Consider the following 22,960-nt stretch of genomic DNA (forward strand, 5'->3'; position numbering starts at 1 on the left):
ATTCTTGGTGTAGAATGCACCTGAAAAAGCCTTAAGTTTTTGATGCAGAGATTGGTGCTGGGGTGTCAATGTTCATAATTCACATAAATGATTTGGCAGACTGCACTGATAAATTCACTTTTGCTGATAATACAAAGCTTAGTATCAGTAAGAATTGTGAGGAGGAAGCACAGAGAGGTTAGGCAAAATGGACAAGAAGATGGAATATAATGTGGAAAAATGTGAAGTCATCCATTTTGATAAAGGAAGTAAGGAAACAGTATATTTAAAAAGTGTTGGTATTTGGATGTACTTGGGTTTATTTGTACAAGAATCATTGCAAGTTAAAATTAATATCCAGGCAATTAAGTTAACATCCAGCTACAGAAACAATAAGAAAGGCAAAGAGCAGTACAAGAAAAGATTAAGGTAACATTACAATATAGGGTTCTGGAGCAATAACACCTGGAATATTGTGCACAGATCTGGTTTTACTCCCCAAGGAAGGATAGATTTGTAACAGAAGAGTTCAATGAAGGTTTACCTGATTTATTCCTGAGATGTGACAGAAAGATAAAGTAGATTGGAATATAATGTAAGGCTTTATTCCATTGTATAGAGTTTTTAAAACAAGAGATGATTTTATTGTAACAGCTGAAAAATAAGGTGTTGTTCCTCCAATCTGCAGGTGGTCAGGGTGGGACAGCAAATAAGGCCATGGACAGACATGCGAGTGTGAGAGTGTGACCCAGAATTGAAATGGTTGGCCACTGGGAGGTCGCTGTGGTTGCGAATGGAGCGGAGCTGCTGAGCGAAGCAATCTCCCAGTCTGCGACCATCACCCCCTCCCTCTCATTGCTCCTGTCCCCTCCCTCTTTTCTCCACCTATCATCTTCTGCCTTGCCACCCCCTCCTTTCCCCCTCCTACCCATTTGTTCGGACGCTTGCTGGCATTTTCTTATACTTTGATGAAGGGCTCAAGCCTGAAACGTCGTTTATGTATCTTTGCCTTTGTTACATAAAACATACTGTTTGACCTGCTGAGCTTTTTCAGTATCTTGTGTTTTTACTTCTACAGAATTTTGTGATTTACTTATTACAACATGCACCATTCTTACGAGTTGTAGTAGAGTAATTTTCCTGACTGGGGAGTTTAAAACCAGTGGTCAGATTCAGAATGAGAACTTGATCATTTGGAACTGACATGAGAAGCAATGTCTTTGCTGAAGGAATAATAGTTCTTTGGAATTTCCCATCCAGAATGACTGTGGAACCTTAATTATAGAATACAGTCAAGACAGAGGTCAATAGATTTTTGAATATTAGAGAGTTCTGAAATAAGGGTTTCATGCAAGAAAGTGGTGGAGGTAAAATAGCAACCATGATAATTGAATGATGGCGCAGGCACAAGCATCCCAATACCCTATTACTGCTCCTATTAGTTATGTTCTTCTAATATGTGGTAATTAGAAGTCTGAAGACATCTGATTCACAAAACTGAAATAAACCTCTGGAAGTAATCATTAACCTTGGGGACCAAATTTGTTTAAAAAGTTTCAAGGAGCTGGTTAGCTGAAGATATAATTGCCAACTGAGAGTCAAAGAAAGTAAGACAAGCACAAGACAGAAGAACTGTGAGAGGACAAGGATCTGGGAGGATTATAAAATAAGATGACATGGCAATAAAGGGGAAAGAGCAAGACATTGGAGAATTTGGAACACAAGGATAAGAATTTTAAAATGGAGGCTTTCATGGACTAGTAAGCAAGAACCAGGATGTATGAGACTTGAATTAAGGAACAGGCAGCAGGATTTTGCAAGAGCTCAACTCGTTGGAGGTTGGAAGATTGGAGGTCAACCAATGTGGACCATACAAACACATAAATCTTATGCTAACAGAAGAATAGGTCAGTATTTTGTCACCAGCTGCACAGAGAAAAAGGCAGAGGCAGAAAATGGTTTTAGAAAAATGCATAAAACTTATTAACATATTTTAAAATCATGTTCTTGATTCATCCAATCAATTTAACATAAATCGTTGAATAAATTATTCTAGTTTTTAAATTAAACAGAATTGTTAAGTTAATCCTCCATCAAAGATGGCTTTTTACTAGGATTAAAAAAAATGCTCTGGTATTCTCTAATTCAATTCCACAACATCTGAGAAATGTAAATGAAAAGGGAAAATGAAATGGAGAAAAGAAATATAGAAAAAAGAAAAAACAAAGTTTTTGGTCTAAATGCAGTTGTAAATTGTCGTGTCAAAGTTTAAAAAACACTAATTTCTCTGAGAAGTGCATAATTCCAAATGACCATTATATCAGTATCAAGAAATAAATTGTTCTCAGTTCTGATGATTAAGCCAACTTACCAACTCCAAAGTCAAATTTAAGTCGATATTTATTGTTGTATATAATTCTGTTCTAAGTGTGGACTTTGAAAGTTATGTTTATGGATTTTTCCAGTAATTTATTGTAGATATTGACTGATCTGAGCATTGATATTCACATATTTGGAAAGGATTTTGAGAAATCTTGTGTTTATATTTTGAATGACATTGAACATACCCTTTATTAATGTTCTGAGGAATGCTGAGCATTGGTTTTCACATCTTCACAATATCCCAAAGCATTCTGCCTCCAAGAGTTATTTTTTTTAATTAAATAATTTTGTAATTTCCCCAAACATTAATGATAATGGTCAGATAACTATTTCAACAATGCTGATAGAATAAAGTCAGATGGAATAAAACACAGAATCTTTAACCCACTCCCATCAAGAAGGTACAGTTAGCATAGTGGTGAGGGCAACACAATTACAGCATCAGTGACATGGGCTGTCTGTAAGGAGTTTGTACCTTCTCTCCTTGTCTGTGTGGATTTTCTCCGGCCACTCCAGATTCCTCCCATCTTTCAAAAATGAATGGGGTTTGGAGGTTAATTGGGGTATTTGGGCAGCCCAGGCTCAGGGGCTGGAAGAGCTTGTAACCGTGCTGTATGTATTACCCCTTTTACACAACGATCCTATTTAATTGGCATGTGAACGACCCGTGTTTATAGCCAGCTCAGGTTGTTCACACTTAACCAAGAAAAGTCAGGTCAGTGTGACCTTTTACATTGGAACCTGGAATCCCAGTGCAAAAGGAGGCAGGACCTGCAGTGTCAGTGTCCCGGGAAAGCAGGTAAGCCTTTTACACAGGACCCAATACATTTCGCATCGACTCTGATACTACCTCCCTTGGTGGGTAATTATCAGGATGAAAATGACCCGCCCCCAACCCGTGTTCACTCAGTTAAGTGAAGCAGTTAAAAGGTGATTAATTCTCATTTTTTCAGGGCAGTGTAAAAGGACCATATGTCTCTCTAAAAGAAGGTACAGGAGCATCAAAATCATGTCTGCCAGGCTGGGAAATAGCTTATTTCCGCAGTCTAAGAGATTGATAAACAGTATCCTGTAATTAGGTAAATCCCAAAATATATATATTTTTAATTAAATATTTATGCATATATAGTCCCCTCCATAATACTTGGGACAAAGACACTTTTTTTCTTTATTTTTCCCTATGCTCCACAGTTTTAAATTTGTAATCAAATAATTCACATGTAATTAGAGTGCACATTCTAGATTTTATTCAAGTTTATTTGTGTACATTTTGGTTTGACCATGTAGAAATGACAGCACTCTTTATGTATAGTTCCCCATTTCAAGGGCATTGTGTTACAAATCATGTGTAACGAGCAGCAATAGGCAGTGAACAAGACAGTGTTTAATTTTAAAACACTAATTTTATTTCGTACTCAAACTATAATCTTAACTCTTAAACTATCCTTACCACTAAATCTATCCCCAACTATGCACAAATGTACTAGTGTATGTGTGTGTGTGTGTGTCTGTGTGTCTGTGTGTGTGTGTGATATACCCAAACCATTACAGTCTAGGCCAAAATCTAGAAAGTTACTTCAAAGTTCAGTCTTTCAAATGCAATGTTGAAGCCTAGGCATTTGAAATTTGATGCCCAGAATTAATGTTGATGGGAAGATTGGAGTTGTAGCTGCTACCAAGTCACAAATTCTCCTTGCATTGCCTTTGAAGAAATGTTACACTCCTGAGACTCAAACTGGGAAGCCTCCACAAAGCTTGGCACTGGTCTCTCCAACTAACTTCACTGGGACTCACACTTAAAATGAAGCAGTCTCTCTTTCAGGTGGACCCTCTGCCTTGAGGCCGGTGACGGGAGTGGCTTTTAAACTGCGTATGCACCCTTCAGGTAGCAACCCTAAAAGGCTGCTGCAGTGTTAACTGGTCCACCTGAAATGGGTTATTCATACCCAGAGGCACCTCATAGCACATCTGGATCTGATGGAGGCGGGGCAACTGGTATCACAGCGCCATCCATAAAATTATGCGGCATAGCAATGGCCGTCTTCCCTACCCGTAATCCTCCACGCAGGAGAAACAGCTCTGTTTCCCACAATAGTTCCAGCTGCATGGGGCATTAAGGGTAGGGAAGACCACCATTGGTATGCCACGTTTCGAGCTGCCCAGTCCACACCAGCTGCCCCTGCCCCGATGGCCCTCGCAGACCTCCCCTGCCCCGACGGCCGCCCCTGCCCCTACAGCCCCCCGCTGGCCACCCCAGCCCTGACATCCCCGCTTGCAGCCTCTGGCCTGACGTCCCCCACCACCCGCCCTTGCCCTGATGGCCCTCGCAGACCTCCCCTGCCCCAACGGCCCTCGCAGACCTCCCCTGTCCCAATGACTACCCCTCCCTCGACAGCCGCCCCTGCCCCAATGGCCCCCACCAGTCACCCCTGCTCTGACGGCCCTCACAGACCTTCCCTTCCTTGATGGACGTCCCTGGACTGCTGGCCCCTGCCGGCCGCCCTGTCCTAACGGCCGTCCCCACCCCAACAGCCTCCCCTGCCCCAGTCAGGAAGCCGGGAGTTGGATCGTGGGCTGATGGAGCCGATTATTCCTCCTGGAGGTGGGTTGGTGTCAGTACCTCGGAGGCACTTCTGCCGCATTCAGGTGAGTATGTCTTTAGCCAGAAGGGGGGAGATTATGCGGCTTTATAAGGGGATGATCAGGCCATCTGAAAGGGCCTACTGTTAGTCACAATCAAAATGAAGCACTTTGCTTCCCAAAAAGACCCTCTTGGCACAGGTTAATCCACTGAAAAGGAACATCCTTTGCTCTAAATTCCACACAATGGCTGGCCACAAGAGCTGCTTCAAAAAGCTGCTTTCTCTTCTGCAGTCAGGGTGGTTCTCCCTTTGTAAAATCACAATGTCTACAAATTTATCGAATTCTAGAATAGACTGTGACAAACCTTCCCTCAGTTCGTCCAGTGTATTGAATTATCGCTTGTGTGAAATGTTAAATATTAACTGTGACCATTCAGTTCATCCTGCCTATACTATCCCTTACAGTGATAATCCCATTTTACTAATAACTGTAATATTTGGGACACAGCAATGGTATGTATATTAAAGTAGTTATGTTTAGTATTTTGTTCCATATCCCTTGCATGCAATGACTGCTTTGAAGTCTGATTCATTGACATCACCAGGTGCTGAGTATCTTCTCTGGTGATGCTCTGCCTGGCCTCTGTTGCAGCTATCTTCAGCTCCTGCGTGCTTAGGGGACTTGTTCCCTTAAGTTTTCTCTTCAGTATATGGAAGGCATGCTTATTTGGATTTAGATTGGGTGACTGGCTTTATTTAAGGAATTAAGAATTTTCCACTTCTTAGTTTTGAAAAAACTCCTTTGTGCTTTAGCAGTGTGTTTGGGATCATTGTCTTGCTGTTGGATGAAGTGCCATCCAATGAGTTTTGAGGCTCCTGCTCAAACTTGAGTAGATAAGATGTTTCTATATATCTCAGAATTCATTTTGCTACTGCTATCAGCAGTTACATCATCAATGAGGGTAAGTGCGCCAGTACCTGTGGCAACCATACATGCCCAGGCCATAACACCCCCACCACCATGTTTCACAGATGAGGTGGTATACTTTGGATCTTAGGCAGTTCCTTTACACCCCCACACTTTGCTTTTGCCATCACTCTAATACAGGTTAATCTTGGTTTCATCTGTCCACAAGTCCTTTTACAAGAATTCTGCATGTTCTTTTAAATATTTCTTGGGCAAACTGTGATCTGGCCGTCCTGTTTCTGTAGCTAACGAATGGTTTACATCTTGTAGTGTAGCCTCTATATTTCTGTTCATGAAGTCTTCTGTGGATAGTAGTCATCGACACATCCTCACCTGCCTCCTGAAGAGTGTTTCTAATCTGTCGAACTAATGTTTGGGGATTATTCTTTATTATGAAGGGAATTCTTCTGTCATCAGCAGTGGAGGTGTTCGTTGACCTACCAGTCCCTTTGTGATTACTGTACTCACCAGTACACTCTTTCTTCTTAATGATGTTCCGAACAGTTGATTTTGGTAATCCTAAGGTTTGGGCAATGTCTCTTACTGTTTTATTCTTGATTTTTAGCCTCATATGCCTTCTTTGACTTTAATTGGCACTACTCTGGTGATAATAAACTTGAAGACTTTTGGTCTTTGTAGTGATGTAATGTATTATGCTGACTGCTTGCTATTGGTTTTGACTGTAGATTGGCTCCACCCTACTGGTATAACAGATGGTGCAACTTATCCCACTGGTCAGTAGAGGTGGATTCTGTTAATAAAAGCTTATAGACTGGTCCTTGCTTATGGCATATCAGTTTTATTAACAGAAGAAAATTATGGATAATTCCCTGAAACCTGGAAGACTTGAGATAGATCAAGATGCCACCCAAGCCGGAGAAAAGTTCCACCACTGGCTCCAGTGTTTTGAAGCATACATGCAAAAGAACAATGTCGTGCAAGACGCTGAGAAAATGGTCTATTTAGTGGGTCTCCTCAGAGTCATCCCCTACTCCGTGCTCAGAGAGGTAGCTGGCTATCAGAACGCAGTGAATCTCCTTAGAGCCTATTATGATAGGCCTCAGAACACCCTGTTCGCAAAGCACCAGCTTCACATTCGGAAACAACAAGCAGATGAGAGTGTAGATGTTTTCGCGCTCGCCCTGAAAGGGCTGTTGAGTGGACTGTGCCTGTGGTGCCGTCAAGGGTGAAGCCCACCGAGAGTTCCTGATGTTAGACAGGACACATTTTCCCTTAGGGATCTTGCTTCGCCAGGGGTTCTGCCTGCAGCTTCTAACCATTTTTCCACTACCACTGATCTCCCTTTGCTCTCCTCAGAACAGCATGTCTCTGTCCCTGAAATTCAGTCTGTAACACACAGACTTACCCCAAACACCTGCTACCAATCAATTCTTATCTACTAAAAAAGCAGCTTCTCCTGTTAGCTTACAGGAGCCTTCTCCAGTTGTTTTGCATCGGTCTCAAGAATGTTTCAAGGCCATCCCAATGGCAAACTTATGATAAGTTTTAATTGCTGCATTTCTCACAGATTTTTTGACTGCTGATTTTCTCTCTTTTTCTGTGATGCTTTTAACCCTTTTGGTTCCTTTTTTTACTATTACTTAAAATTGGTTAATTTTAAGGAGGGGGTTGAATGTAGTGATGTAATATATTATGCTGACTGCTTGCTATTGGTTATGACTGTAGATTGGCTCCACCCTACTGGTATAACAGATGATGCAACTTATCCCACTGGTCAGTAGAGGTGGCTTCTGTTAATAAAAGCTTATAGACTGGTCCTTGCTTATGGCATATCAGTTTTATTAACAGAAGAAAATTATGGATAGTTCCCTGAAACCTGGAAGACTTGAGATAGATTAAGATCCCACCCAAGCCGGAGAAAAGTTCCACCACTGGCTATAGTATGATACAAGACTATACTGGCTATAGTATGATACATTAGATCTTTGGCATCCACTCAGGGAGGGGTTCAGCCTCAACTAAGCATCTTATCCAAAAGACAACACATTCAAAAGTACAATAATGCCTGTCTGTTCATTTCCAGACTGAATTTTTGTCATAATAAAAAGAAACATCTCTCAATTCTTCCTTAAATTTAGATTTCATTGGAAATTTAAGATAGCCTAGATTAACTGAACAGATCATTTAAAATTTCTATGAAACGTATCGCACACTCAAGAAAATATGCTCTTTGAAGAGAGCAACAGATGATCTGTCATCATGTTCTAGGACAGCAAAATCAGCAGCACTGGGTGATGTTCTGGTCACAATACATTTCTGTAAAGGGCAGGGAAAGACAAGGCCCTGAAAATACATCCATACAAGTGCACAGAGCTTCAAACATCTCTGAACCTAATTTCAGAATTCACATCAATCTTTTTTTTTTAAATTTGGTCAATTTAAATTCCAAATTTAATCTGTTTAGTTTTATTCTCAGAGTCCAAACTCTAATTAACAAGGTAGATTTTAAGGAGGATAGAAATTTAGAGAAAAAACATGAGGGCAAGAATATCAGAATTTAGGGCCTTGGCATCTGACATCACTGTCGATGGTGTAAGATCGATTGTACATTGCAAGGACTATGAAGGTTAACAAGCATCACAATGCTTCTTGAATATGTTCTCAGATTTGAATCTAAATCACTTGCTGCAGTGATTCCATAATGTGTGCATCAGCTGCATCTACTCTAAAGCAATGAACCTTGTTACATTAATGGGCTAATTTATTGGCTGCAGTGAAATGTAATTTATCATGACATAATGAGTCCATGAAAGTGAACCATTCCTTATAAAGTCTAATATTAGTGGCTTCATGGATCTGCAGCAACGGGTCTATGGCAGATGCCATCTCACTGGCTCTACACAAAACCCTGGAACACCAGGATCAGATATTAAAGAGCAATTTAGTTCTCAAGCTATAAGCATCATCAGAAATAATTTCAATGTTGATGATTGTCTGACTTCAGTAGTTTCATAAAAAGAAGCAATAGATATTTATCATCTAAGCAACATTATTATGAATTAGGCAAGAGGGCTCATAATTGCATGGCAATTAAAAACAGAACAGACATCACAAATTACTAATGCTGTTAAAAAGAATTCAATAGTTACCTATAAACCTCAGGAAATTAATGACCAGTTTTACTCATTTTATCAACAATTATAAATTCTGAGGGAAAGCAGGAAGCTGGTTCCATTGATTCTTATTTATCTAAATTAAATTTACCTGTTTTAGGAGAGGAGGAGGTTAGGGAATTAGAAGTTCCATTTACAGATTTCGAGATTAAAGAAGCTATACAAGAGATGCCGAATGGGAAGTCACTGGGGGATGATGGATTTTCAGTTGAATTTTATAAAATATTTTATCCTCGGTATTTGAAGATGTTCTACAGCAAATAACTGAGGATCAGGTGTTACAGGAATCTTGTTGGAGTGCTATAATTACTGTGATTTTAAAGAAAGATAGGGATCCATTGGAAGTATCTTCTTTACTAAATGTAGATTATATTATTATGGCGAAAGTATTAGTGAATAGACTTGCTAAATATTTACCTCAGTTGATACATGTAGGTTTTATTAAGAATAGGAATGCATCTGATAACATTCTTAGATTGATCACATTGGTCAATGCATCTAAACAACCACCCAACCACCAATGGTGGTTGCACTGGATGCGGAAAAAGCTTTTGCTAGGGTTGAATGGAATTTTTTATTTAAGGTGTGAGAGAAATTTAATTTTGGTCCTTATTTTATTGGTTGGGTTAAAGCTTTATATAAAAACCCATTTGCTAGAGTGGTGACAAATGGTCAAACTTCTTTACCATTTAAATTAATGCAGTCGACTCAACAAGGTTGTCCATTATCACCAGCCTTGTTTGCATTGGCTATCGAACCGTTAGCTCAGACAATACAATAGAATTATAAGATTAAAGGGATGAAAATTACAGATGATGAATAAAAGATTAATTTATTTGCGGATGATGTGTTGGTCTATTTGACAGAACTGGAGCAGTCTTTGAAATGTTTGCAAGATTGCTTGTTGAAATTTGGGGAGTTATCTGGATATAATGTAAATTGGGATAAGAGTGAAATATTACCAGTTGGGGAAGGAGACTATTCAGAATATAAAAATATTATAAAATTGAAATTGTCAGATAGAATTAAATATTTGGGAGTAATAGTAAATGTAGATTACCAATCTTTATATAAATTAAATTATGTTCCTTTATTAAAAAGGATTAAATGGAAAGATCTTCCGTTAACGTTAATTGGTCAAGTAAATTGTATTAAATTGAATATTTTTCCTTGAATCTAATATTTGTTTCAGTCGATACCTTGTTTACTTTCAAAGAGTTTCTTTCAGGATTTGAATAGCGCGGTACGGGAATTTTTATTGAAGGGGAAATTAGCACGAGTAGCTTTACATAAACTTACATGGAAATATGCATTGGGTGGTCTTTGATTACCTCATTTTCAAAATTATTATGAAGCAGCTCAGTTGAAATTTGTTGGTAGATTGATGGATATGGACCAAACTCTGAGTTAGGCAAAGGTGGAAATGGCTTGTATTTCTGAAGTTGAGGTACATCAGTTCATATTTAAATGGAATATGAATTTATTGTGGGAATGTAATATGCCGGTATTAAAACACTTGTTAAAGATATGGGGTAAAAGAAATATGGTTTTAGGGTTGATGGGTAAACTATCAATTCAAACTCCATTATACCATAATCAACTTATTCCCTTTTCAATGTTTAATAATCATTTAAAGAGATGGAATTCTAAGGGTATAAAGATTGTTCAGGATTGCTTTGCAGAAGGACAGTTTCTTTCCTTTAACCAATTGAGGGAGAAATTTGATATATCTGTAAATTCTTTATTTGTGTACTATCAACTCAGAGCTTTGATAAAAGATAATTATGGTAAAGAGATGAATTTACCTATGTTGACAAAATTTGTCTTTGATTTCCTCTATACCAAAGAAAGGTTATATTTCGGATATGTATCAATTGTTACAAGATAGTATGGATAAACTGGAATGGGAGAAATCTAGGCTTAAATGGGAAAGTGATTTAACATATTTTTCCTGAAGACAGTTGGGAGGTTATGTGTCATGACTGTGTAACTAAATTGATGAATGTAAGATATGGAATGGTTAATTATAATTTTTTACATCAGTTATATTTGCCTCCAGAGAAATTGAAAAAATATAGGTTTAGCAATTCGGATTCTTGTTTTCGATGTGGACTATGTACTGGAACTTTTTTACATGCTGTTTGGTCTTGTGTTAAAGTACAACCATTTTGGGAAGGAATTAGATTGGTCTTGGAAAAATTATTTAAGATTAAATTACCACTAGACCCATCAATTTTTTTGTTGGGCTATATGGTTTCTTTGAAGGGATTGGGGTTGGATAAATTTCAAATTGCATTTGTATGTTTAGTGTTATCTGTAGCACGAAAATGTGTAGCTAGTACTTGGAAAGATAATGTGGAGATTAATATAGTACGTTGGCATAATGAATTAAGAGCTTGTATTCCGTTGGAAGAAATTACATGTAACTTGCATGATAATTATTCCTTCTTTGTTAATATGTGATCTTCTTATTTGGAATATATGAATTTGAAAATAGTTTGAAATATTCTATATATTCTGTTTTGTTTTTGTATTTGGCTCCCCTTAAGGGAGCTGGCTGAAGGGCTGGGAGGGTTTTTCTTTATGTATCTAAAAACTTCTTGCTGTTATTTGATTGTATTTTGTTTTTAATTTTTTTAAATAAATTTGAAAAAAAGATCTTTATCATAAGTTAAAAGAGATCTGTAATAAAGGAGGTTTCTTCCTTACAAAATAGATTAATAACAGTCAAGATGTGTTGGCTATTATTCCTGAGGCAGAAAGAGCAAAGGAGATAAAACATTTTGACTTGGATTGTGATGTTCTACCTGTCGAAAGAATTCTGGGAATGGAATGGTGAGTTCAATCTGACGTTTTCAAATTCAAAATTGTTTTGAAAGAATGGCCTTTAACAAGAAGAGGTATTCTTTCGCTTGTAGGCTCAATATATGGTCCTTTGGGAATATTGGCACCAGTAGTATTAATAGGCAAGAAAAATTCTGCAAGAATTGTGCAGAAGAAAATTTAGATGAGATGAAACTATATCCAAGTTGATAATTTGTAAAAAGAAATTCTAATCTTGGAGAAAGAATTACACAAATGTCCATTGGAAGAGGATTTTATTGAATAAGAAGTTACCATATAATACACTACAGTCATCTAGAATAGAATATTTGCTTTTAAATAGTAAAAAAAATTATGAATTGGGAGAACAAGCATACAAGATCCTGGCTTGGCAATTGAAAAAGGAAGGGGAATCTTGAGTAATTACAGCTATTCGGCTTGATAAAAATTCAGTTTCATATAATTTTCAAGACCTAAATTACTCTTTTAAAGAATTTTACACTAGACTATATAAATCAGAATCAAAGAATGATGAAGATAGAATTGATCAATTTCTGGATCTAGTTAATTTACCTCAACTGGAACAGAAGATTTTGGGAACACCATTCTCAGTTGCAGAAGTTGCAAAATTAATAACTTCGTTACAGAATAATAAGTCACCAGGAGATGATGGCTTTACTTCCAAATTCTATAAGGAATTTAAAGATGTATTGAACCAAGTTTTTATGAAGATATTACTACAGCTAGACCAGGGAGGAACTTTACCACATTCTTTTAAAACTGCTCTTATAACAGTTATTTCAAAAAAAGGTAAAGATCTATTAATAGCATCATCTTATAGGCCCATTTCTTTACTAGATGTGGATTACAAAATTTTAGCTAAATTATTAGCGAATAGATTGGAAAATTTCTTGCCAAGATTGATTCATAGAGATCAATAAGTACAGAAAATTGGCAGATAATGTGACTAGACTGATTAGTTTGATTCACTTAGTTAAAAAAAAAATCCAAGTATTTCAGTAGCACTTGATGCGGAAGAAGCTTTTGACAGGGTGGAGTGGAGTTTTCTTTTTAAAACGCTTGTGAAATTTGGGTTAGGTCCAATATTTATAAAATGGATAAAAGCACTGTATGTTGATCCAAAGGCAAAGGTAGTGATGAATGGAGTTATGTCTGATTTTATTCATTTGACAAGATCAACTAGACAAGGCTGCCACTGTCCCCTGCCCTCTTTGTACTAGTAATAGGACCTCTAGCAGAACTAATTCAGTCTGATCCAAATATTAAAGGCATTAAAACTGGCCTCGATTAACACATATTAAGTCCATTCACAGATGATGTGATTGAATATTTAACTGATCTGGAAGAATTGTTGGCTAATTTACAAATAAGACTAGACCAATATGGTATAATATCAGGATACAAAGTAAACGGGGACAAGAGCGAGGTAATGCCATTGACATTTGGAGATTATTCTGGATGCAAAAAAAAAACAAAATTTAAATGGCCTGAAGAAAGAATCAAATATTTAGGGGTAAAAATTAATCCTTGGTACAAGATCAATTATAGACTTTATTTTTAAAAATTGAAGATGATCTAAAACAATGGATGGAATTACCGATTACTTTGATTGGCAAGGTGAATTGTATCAAAATGAACATTTTTCCTAGAATCCAATACTTATTTCAGTCCTTGCTTATTATTATTCCTAAAAACAAAAATTTTAAGGACTTAAATAATGTCATCAGAAAATGTTTGTGGAAAGGTAAGATGCCCAGGATTTCCATTGAATAGCTTACTTGGAGATATGAACTAGGTGGTTTGAAATTACCTAATTTTGAGTATTATATTGCTACACAATTAATATTTCTCTCTTTTCTTTTTGAAAAGGGAGGAAAAGCTGCTTGAATAAATGCTGAATTGAATAAAATACATGAACAAAATTCTGAAGAAATATAAAAATGGAACGAAGGCTTATTACAAGGGAATCAGATACACCAATACTACAACATTTGATGGGAATATGGCATAAAATGTACAAATTAATAGGAGTGAAAGTATATGGTTTAGCTAATATGCCGATAATACAAAACAGATTGATACCCTTTACAATGAATAACAAAAATTTTATAGAATGGTCAAAGAAAGGTACAAGGGTTATCAAAGATTGTTTTCAGGATGGGCAATTAGTATTCTTTGACTAATTAAAAACTAGATATGGATTATCAAATCATACTATTTCTGGATATTTCCAGTTGAAAGCTTTTTTAGGAGATGATCTATCTATTCTATATTCATTACCTCCTAAAGATGAGATTGAAAATGTAGTTCCCAGTCCATACTTGAAAAATTTTATATCAGTTATGTACTTGTTAATTTTAGAAGGAACTAATAAGAAAAATTTATTGAAATCTAAACATAGATGGGAAATTGATTTTGACCAGATTATTGCTGATAAGAAATGGACCCAGATATGTTTTGATAGTATGCAAGGCATTATTAACATTCAATATAGAATGGTTCAGTGTAATTTCCTGTACCAGTTATATTTAACCCCACAAAAACTTAATAAATTAAAATCTGAACTGTTTGATATATGTTTCTGGGTGTAAGCAAGATGCTGGTACTTTTATACACTCAACATGGTTCTGTTTGATCACTTTAAATTGAATAGGTCAACTAGGCAGCGATGCCAATTATCACCTTCCCTGTGTGCTTTGGCTATAAAACCAATCGCAGAGCTGATAAGAAAGGAACCTATGATAAAGGGTGTGATAGTACAGACCTATCACCCATGTATATAGTTACAGTATCTAGAGTGTAATGACTGTGCTTACAGCGATTGGCTGAGAGCTTAGCCACGCCTACTGTCTGGGCCTTAAAGGGTTGTGTCCCTAGCCAGGTCGGATCATTCCGGACTGGTTGGCCACCTGTGAAGAGCTCCTGTCTTAATTTCAGTAGAACATTCAAGAGAAATATCTTTACAGGCAGAGTGGTAAGATATGGAGTGATGTACTACGAGAAATAATTGAGGCATAAGCAAAGAGGAACTGGAGGTCCAGCAGCATCCATGGGTAGAAATGGTCAGTAAATGTTTCAGGTTGGGACCCTTTACAGAAACTAAACTGGGAAAGAATGGTATCAACTCTTTTCCAGCAGCTCGTTTGCTCAATATTCCAGCATCTGTAGATTTTGTTTCTCTTGTAATTGAGTATTTCAGTGTATAAAGAAGAAATAGCAGGTAAATTGATAAAGTTAACTAAAGGGAGGGGATAGACACAAGGACCAAAGACCAATTGGATTAAATGACCTCCTTCTGATATGTGGATTCATTGTAACTTCATGTAATTTTGTAATATAATTTTACCAGTTTTATTTTTATCCAAAGCTTAATAAGGTACCAGAATTGCAGGTGACATATTCTTCAAAACCAGAAAAAGAATTCACCTAATGTGCATTATAATGTCACTGACTAGTTCATCTGAAGACAAATGATTGATTTCATTGTGTGGTGAATCACCATGATCATTTCCACCATCGAAGCTCTGTTGTATCCAGGGCAATCATTTTATTTGATACCCCTGAACAACTTAAACATCTACTCCTTCAATAGCAATCCAAGACTGATGTGTATGCTAACTACAATAAAGCCAGTCTACCTAACCCGACTTGGATGTCAGGATCAGGTATACCAGTAATTAAATATTCATGCTTGGCTTGGGTTTGCTCTTTCTATGCTGGCTGAGCAAGTACTTTATTCAGGTCAAGGTGATTTTTCTGGTTCACTGCTAAAATGTTAAGATTTTGAGCTCATTTATTTGGATTTTCAGCCCAAAACAATGGCATATCTGAAATTTTTATATTGATGATGATCATTAAAAATGGTTCAAATTGTCCCTGATCAGATTCAGGTTGGGATTTAGCTTCATATTCGAGTAGCACTATAATTTCTATAGTACAGTCATAAAACAATAATTCTTCACAAGAACCTCCAAAATAAGCAACTCTATTACCTAGGACAAGAGAAGAAAATCCAGAGAAATTGTCCCACCTTCAAGTTCTAATTTAAATCTTGGAATCTTAGGAACATCTTACCACTTTCTTTGGCTGTATGATGAAAAAAAAAGAAAATTTGCTATTTATATATTTGCATATCGCTAGATGAAGGGGAGGAAAACCCTGGTAAACCTCTGAAATTGTACTGTGTTAAAGTTTGTAAATGTGTGAGATTCTAAATGAACTGGGGTGAAAATGGTCTTGGACATTATGCAAAATGAGAATGACCATATTTATTTAATAGCCCAGATTAATGTCTTTTTCATAGATCTGGTGTCTTTTCTTTGGCTTGGCTTCGCGGACGAAGATTTATGGAGGGGGTAAAAAGTCCACGTCAGCTGCAGGCTCGTTTGTGGCTGACCAGTCCGATGCGGGACAGGCAGACACGATTGCAGCGGTTGCAAGGGAAAATTGGTTGGTTAGATCTGGTGTAAAACTGGCATAACCACCCAAGATCAGTTTTACCAAAGGTAACTTAGATGCTTTCTCCTTGTCTAATTCTCCGAACATTTTCTCTAGGGATATAAGGTCCCAAGGGATCAATTGCCTCTTTATGGGCTTAAGCATTAAGGCCAGCTTTACAATAAAAGTACAAATTAAAATGAAATAACCATAAGACCTAGACAATGTATTTTATTGTTCACACAACTTTTTGTAACCACACAAAATGACTGCCATTTGAGAATTCTTCAACAATATCAAAGTAATCAACTTTTTATGAAAATGGGAAAAAATTCTTAAAACATTCAGGAACACAAAATTCTGTAGACACCATGGTTGAAGTATAAAACACAAAATGCTGGAGAAGCTCAGCATATCAAACAATGTCCTTTATGTAAAAAAAGAGGATACATAACTGACCTTTCGGGCTTGAGCCCTTCATCAAAGTATGAGAAAATGCCAGCAAGTGTCCGAACAAAGAGTTTGGGGGGGGGGTGGGTGTGATGGTATCATCTCCTGCCTTTGCCACCCTCCCTTCCCCTTTTGTTCAGATGCTTGCCAGCATTTTATCATATTTTGATGAAGGGCTCAAGCCCAAAACATCAGTTATGTATTGTCACCTTTGCTACATAAGGACACTGTTTGACCTGCTGAGCTTCTCCAGCATTTTGTGTTTTTACTGTGTCCATAAGAGGTAAAGATATATTTCAATCATTTTGGTTGATAAGAGGAAAGGTTGGAATTGATTTTGGCTCTGTGAAAGGAGACAGAGGGAAAAAGGGAAGAGAGAGAGAGAGATGGGGGAATCCAATTGCAGCATTTTCAAGTTTCACTCCAAACTTTATCCACTCTTGTATCAGATTAGGTCCTCCAGTGTCCCAGGGAATCAAATAAATAGGGCTGTAGACAAAGCATTTAACTAAATAGCTGGGGGAGGGGGGGGGAGAGATGGGATATGTGGGTATTTCCTTATTCAGTATGTTTAGATCAAGTATACAAAAAGAAAGGATTAGTTTTACAGTTAAAGATTTTTAGAAAAGTGATACAAATGTGAATTTAAATAAAGATTGGGGACAATTTAGTTCAGTTCACAGAAGTGCTGAAGGAACTCAGCTGATTTTGCAGCATCCAAATAAATCAATAATCAGTCAACTTGGGTCTGAGCCCTTCATTAATACAATCTGGAATTAGTATGTAAAACAAAAACCCACAGAAGTATGAATGAGTTGGCCATGATAGACTGTGAAACTGCATGTAAAGGTCTATGAGCAAAGGCTAGTTTTTAAACAAACCCAACAGGACATATGGTCAAGATATGGCTAAGAAGAAAGATTAAGAGCAGTATTAATTCAAAGGAAAAGTTTTCTGATAATGCCAAAAAGGAGCAGTAACACTCAGGATTGAGATAACTTTAGAATTCAGTAAATTAGAATCAAGACATTGATACAGCAATGAAAGCAAAAAGCAAGAGCAATATAATGAGATACATAAAATCAGAGCATGAAAGCTTCCACACATATGTGGCATGAACAAAAAAGGTTAGTGAAAGTCCCTTGAAGACATTTCCTCAATTCAGTCCTACAACTGTTGTGCCTTCTGTGAACTTAAAATCTGAGCTTGTGACTGTCATGATAATGAATATGTATGAGATGTACTGGAAGTCATGTGGTATGAGAGAGAGAGATAAGAGCAGAAGCAGGAGAACAAAGGAAACGGGAAAATAAAAAGCCACTGGGAAGTTTACCTGATAAAACTTGTGTTTAATGTTTTATTAACTTCACATTTCGGGCCACAAATGTGACATTGGCGACGAGGATGAAAGAAGCTTGAAGAAAATTAAAGACTAAACAAGATTACAGAGGATTACAGACAACTTCAAGGTGATAAGAATTTTCTCTTGTCTCAGTACTTTTGGGGCTGGAATATTTCCTCATGGCTGGTGCAGACGGTGACTTTCTAACACATAGTGGAATTGCTCATTTTGACCCAACGGGTGATGCAAGCACTGTAAGTGTGAAGTGGAAGGCATGGCTGGAAGAATTTGAATCCTACGCCGACAGTCGTGGCCTATTTCTAGATACCGGTACAGTTGAACAAAAGGTGCAGAGAAGGGCGTTACTTCTTTTCACTGCAGGACCCTCAGTTCGGGAAACATTTAAGACACTTTTGAATACTGGAAGAAAGGATGAGTACCGGAAAGTGGTAGATGCATTAAATACACACTATGTAGTGACACCGAATGCTACATTTCAACGCCATTTGTTTCAGAGAACGAGACAAGAAGATGGCCAGACAATTGCTCAGTACGTGACGATACTACGCCAGCTAGCTGTTGGATGCAATTACATGCCAGCTGATTTGGACAACCAATTATTGGATCAAGTCGGACAGCACTGTAGATCAGATAAACTCAGAAGACGTCTACTGGAAAGAGGGAGTGAGTTGGAACTCACCAATGCTTTAGCTATTGCTGCTGCATTAGAGGCTGTTGAAGGGCAATGTCATACCATGACCCTGAAAGACAACTCAAGCCAGCAAATTAAGAGGCTCTCAGATCGCCATAATCAGCCAAGATATTCGTCGACACAGGACGTGGAGTGTTATCGATGTGGAAACCGAGGTCACTTTGGAAAAGACCCATATTGCCCGGCCAAAGGCAAAGTTTGCAGAAAGTGTGGAGGTAAGGACCACTTTGCAAAGAAGTGCAAAAGCAAGTCCAATGCAGACCAGAAGAGGAAGAGTACAACTTCCAAAGGCAAAGCCTGGGGGAAAGGAAAGTATCCTGGAAAGAAAGATACCATTCGCCAGATAGACGGTGACGATGATGATACCCAGGAGGAACAGAGTTGTTACCAATTTACGTTGAATGAAGTACGTCATGAGAAGGTCCCAGTGATTATCGGTGGAATGACAGTGCAGGTCATTGTAGACTCAGGTAATGACAGTAATGTGATTGATCGACATTTATGGGAGAAGTTGAAAAGGAAAAAGATCATCTGTACCTCAAAGAAGTGTTCCAAGAAACTGTATCCATACACAGCAACCAAGCCATTGCAGACCATTGGATGTTTTACTGCAACTGTTGAAGCTGGAGATAAGTACACCGAAGAGTTTATGGTCATAGAAGAGAGGGGAGAACCATTGCTGAGTAGAAGCACAGCGCAAGACCTGGCAATACTTCATATTGGAGCTTGTTTCAATTCAATTCAGTCATACGAGGATATGAAGCAAGAATTCCCCGCAGTCTTCCAAGGAGTAGGAAAGCTGAAAGGTCGACAATTGAAGCTAGTGGTAGATGAAACGGTCAAATCCAAGGCGCAACCAGTGCGCAGAACTCCGTTTGGACTTCGTGGGAAAGTCGAAGCCAAAATTAAAGAATTGATCGAACAAGACATTATAGAACCGGTGGAACATTCGACACAATGGGTCAGTCCCGTAGTGATTGTGCCCAAACCAAAGGGTGACATAAGACTATGTGTTGACATGAGAATGGCCAATGAAGCTATAATTAGAGAACGACACCCTATACCAACAGTGGAGGAAATACTTCAAGAACTAACTACCAGCAAGGTATTCTCAAAAATTGATCTGAAATGGGGCTATCATCAATTAGAACTGGATCCAGGTTCCCGAGATGTAACAACATTTGTGACTCACTGTGGATTGTATCGTTACAAGAGACTATCATTTGGAATTAATGCAGCTTCGGAGATCTACCAGTATGAAATCCATCGAGTGATTCAAGGCATTCCTGGAGTTGCCAACATTGCTGACGACATCATAGTCCATGCACCAACGAAGGAAGAGCATGACAAACGGTTGAGGCGTGTACTCTCTAGACTACAGGAGGCAGGCCTTACCGTGAATGGAAACAAGTGCCAGTTCGGTGTGTCAGAAATGGACTTCATGGGACACAGACTTACACGGGAAGGACTAAACCCTGCAGAGGCCAAGGTGAAAGCTATTGAAGAGGCACGTGCACCTCAGAACGCAACAGAGGTGAGGAGTTTCCTGGGATTGGTTAATTTTTGTGCAAAGTTCATTACTAATTTTGCTACAGTGGCAGAACCACTAAGGAAACTAACCAGGAAAGGTGTACCATTTCATTTTGGATCTGAGCAGAAGAAAGCGTTCACAGCGCTGAAGCAAAGCCTGACAGATGCAAAAACTCTTGGATATTACGATCCGGCGGCATCAACCAAAGTCATAGCGGATGCCAGCCCGGTTGGTTTAGGAGCCGTGTTGGTCCAGATGCATGATGGAGGACCATGAATCATTGCCTATGCCAGCAGATCATTATCAGATGTGGAAAGAAGATACTCTCAGACAGAGAAAGAAGCACTTGGACTTGTATGGGCCTGTGAGAGGTTCCATGCATATTTATACAGCATTGAATTTGAACTCATCACAGATCATAAGCCATTAGAGGTGATCTATGCACCTAGATCCAAACCATGTGCCAGAATAGAGAGATGGGTACTCAGACTACAACCCTACAAATATAAAGTAATCCACATTGCAGGGAAAGCAAACATTGCTGATCCGCTGTCCAGATTGGTGAAGGTTGGTGGTCCACAATCCAAGTCAGAATTGGGAACAGAAACAGAGAGCTTTGTACGCTTCGTAGCTATTCAGGCGACACCGAAAGGTGTGACTACGATGGAAGTCGAGAGAGAATCCGAACGTGATCCAGAACTCATGGAAGTAAGAGAATCCATACAGAGTGGACACTGGGACAAGTGTACTCACAAGGCTTACATTCCCATTAGAGACGAACTTTGTTGCATCGGACAGTGTGTATTGAGAGGTTGCAGATTGGTGATACCACAAAGATTGAGACCGAAGATCGTATCCTTAGCGCATGAAGGACACCTAGGCATTGTTGGTACCAAGCAAAACCTCAGGACCAAGGTTTGGTGGCCAGGTTGAGATAAAGACGCAGAGAAATTTGTTAAAACTTGTCACGGATGTCAAATCACAAGTAGGAGTAATCCGCCAGAACCGATCCGGAGTACGCAACTCCCGACAGGACCATGGATCGACGTAGTTGTTGATTTTCTTGGTCCTTTACCGACGGGTGAATCAATTATGGTAGTGATAGATTACTACAGCAGATACTATGAGTACGTGGTGTTGAAGTCCACAACCACTGAAAAAACAATACAAGCGTTAGCAGAGATATTCGCAAGATATGGATTACCTGTTACATTATACTCTGACAATGGTCCACAATTCATTTCAGAGACATTTACGGATTACATGAGGACCACAGGTATCCACCATCATAAAGTAACTCCGAAATGGCCGCAAGCCAACGGAGAAGTAGAGAGACAAAATCAGTCCATTGAAAAACGATTGAGAATTGCACACGCAGAAGGACAAAATTGGCGAGAAGCATTGCTATCTTATGTGGCTGTCTATCGAGCAACGCCTCATGCAACCACTGGAAAAAGTCCTGCAGAAGCATTTTTTGGGAGAAAAATCCGCACAAAAATGCCAGAAATAAAGGAAATCCGAGACGACCAGGAGATGAGGGACCACGATGCTGAAAAGAAAGGTGCAGCAAAGCTGTACACAGATTCGAAACGTGGAGCCAAGTACTCAGACATCATGCCAGGAGATAATGTTCTAGTGAGGCATGAAACTGGTGGTAAGCTAGATACACCTTATTACCATCAACCCTATACTGTCGTATCCAGAAGTGGCAGTATGGTGACAGTCAAGTCTCCGACTGGAGTCCTGTATAAGAGAAATGTATCAGGTGTAAAAAGGTACCAGTCCAGAGATACATCGAGCGAAGAGGTTGAAAGGCCAATACAAGATGCTGAAACTGAGAGACCTGATGATGTTCCAAAGGCAGTTACCAGCACTCCTGATGAAGTGACTAGAGCGCCAGAAACACCCGAAGCCATGCCGAGCAGTATTTCCGACGCTGAAAGTGAACAACCGAGAAGCGACGACAATATCGCAGGCAGGCCGAAATGAAACTGGAAAGTGCCCAAACGATACGAAGACTTTGTGCCATAGTTTTAATAAGAACTTTGGGACAGTATTTTAATCTTATATCATAAAGTGCATGTATGAATGCTGTAGGAAGTAAATTTTATGTAGTTGAGTTATAGTATTACCATTAGTTACGATGTTTGTATATTTCCGAGGGATATTGGTAATTGAAGGTAAAGTTTATTTCTGATTAAAGGAGGGATGTCATGATAATGAATATGTATGAGATGTACCGGAAGTCACGTGGTATGAGAGAAAGAGATCAGAACACAAGCAGGAGAACAAAGGAAACGGGAAAATAAAAAGCCACTGGGAAGTTTACCTGATAAAACTTGTGTTTAATGTTTTATTAACTTCACATTTCGGGCCACAAATGTGACAGTGACTTCTCTAAATTACTGAATGCAAATCTTGAATTCAAACTAATTCCATAGGCGTGGGTCTATTTTCTCAAACTAATCAAGGTGGAAAGAGATGGTTTACATGTGCCTTCATTTGAAAGTACAAGGGGGTCCCAAAAATATATCCACTATCATTAAAACTATCGGTTTCTCTGCAAAAATCTCAATACCAATTTCACCTCATGTTCACCT

The sequence above is a fragment of the Narcine bancroftii genome, chromosome 2 (assembly GCF_036971445.1).
Source record: "Narcine bancroftii isolate sNarBan1 chromosome 2, sNarBan1.hap1, whole genome shotgun sequence".
In the NCBI taxonomy this organism is placed as follows: domain Eukaryota; kingdom Metazoa; phylum Chordata; class Chondrichthyes; order Torpediniformes; family Narcinidae; genus Narcine; species Narcine bancroftii.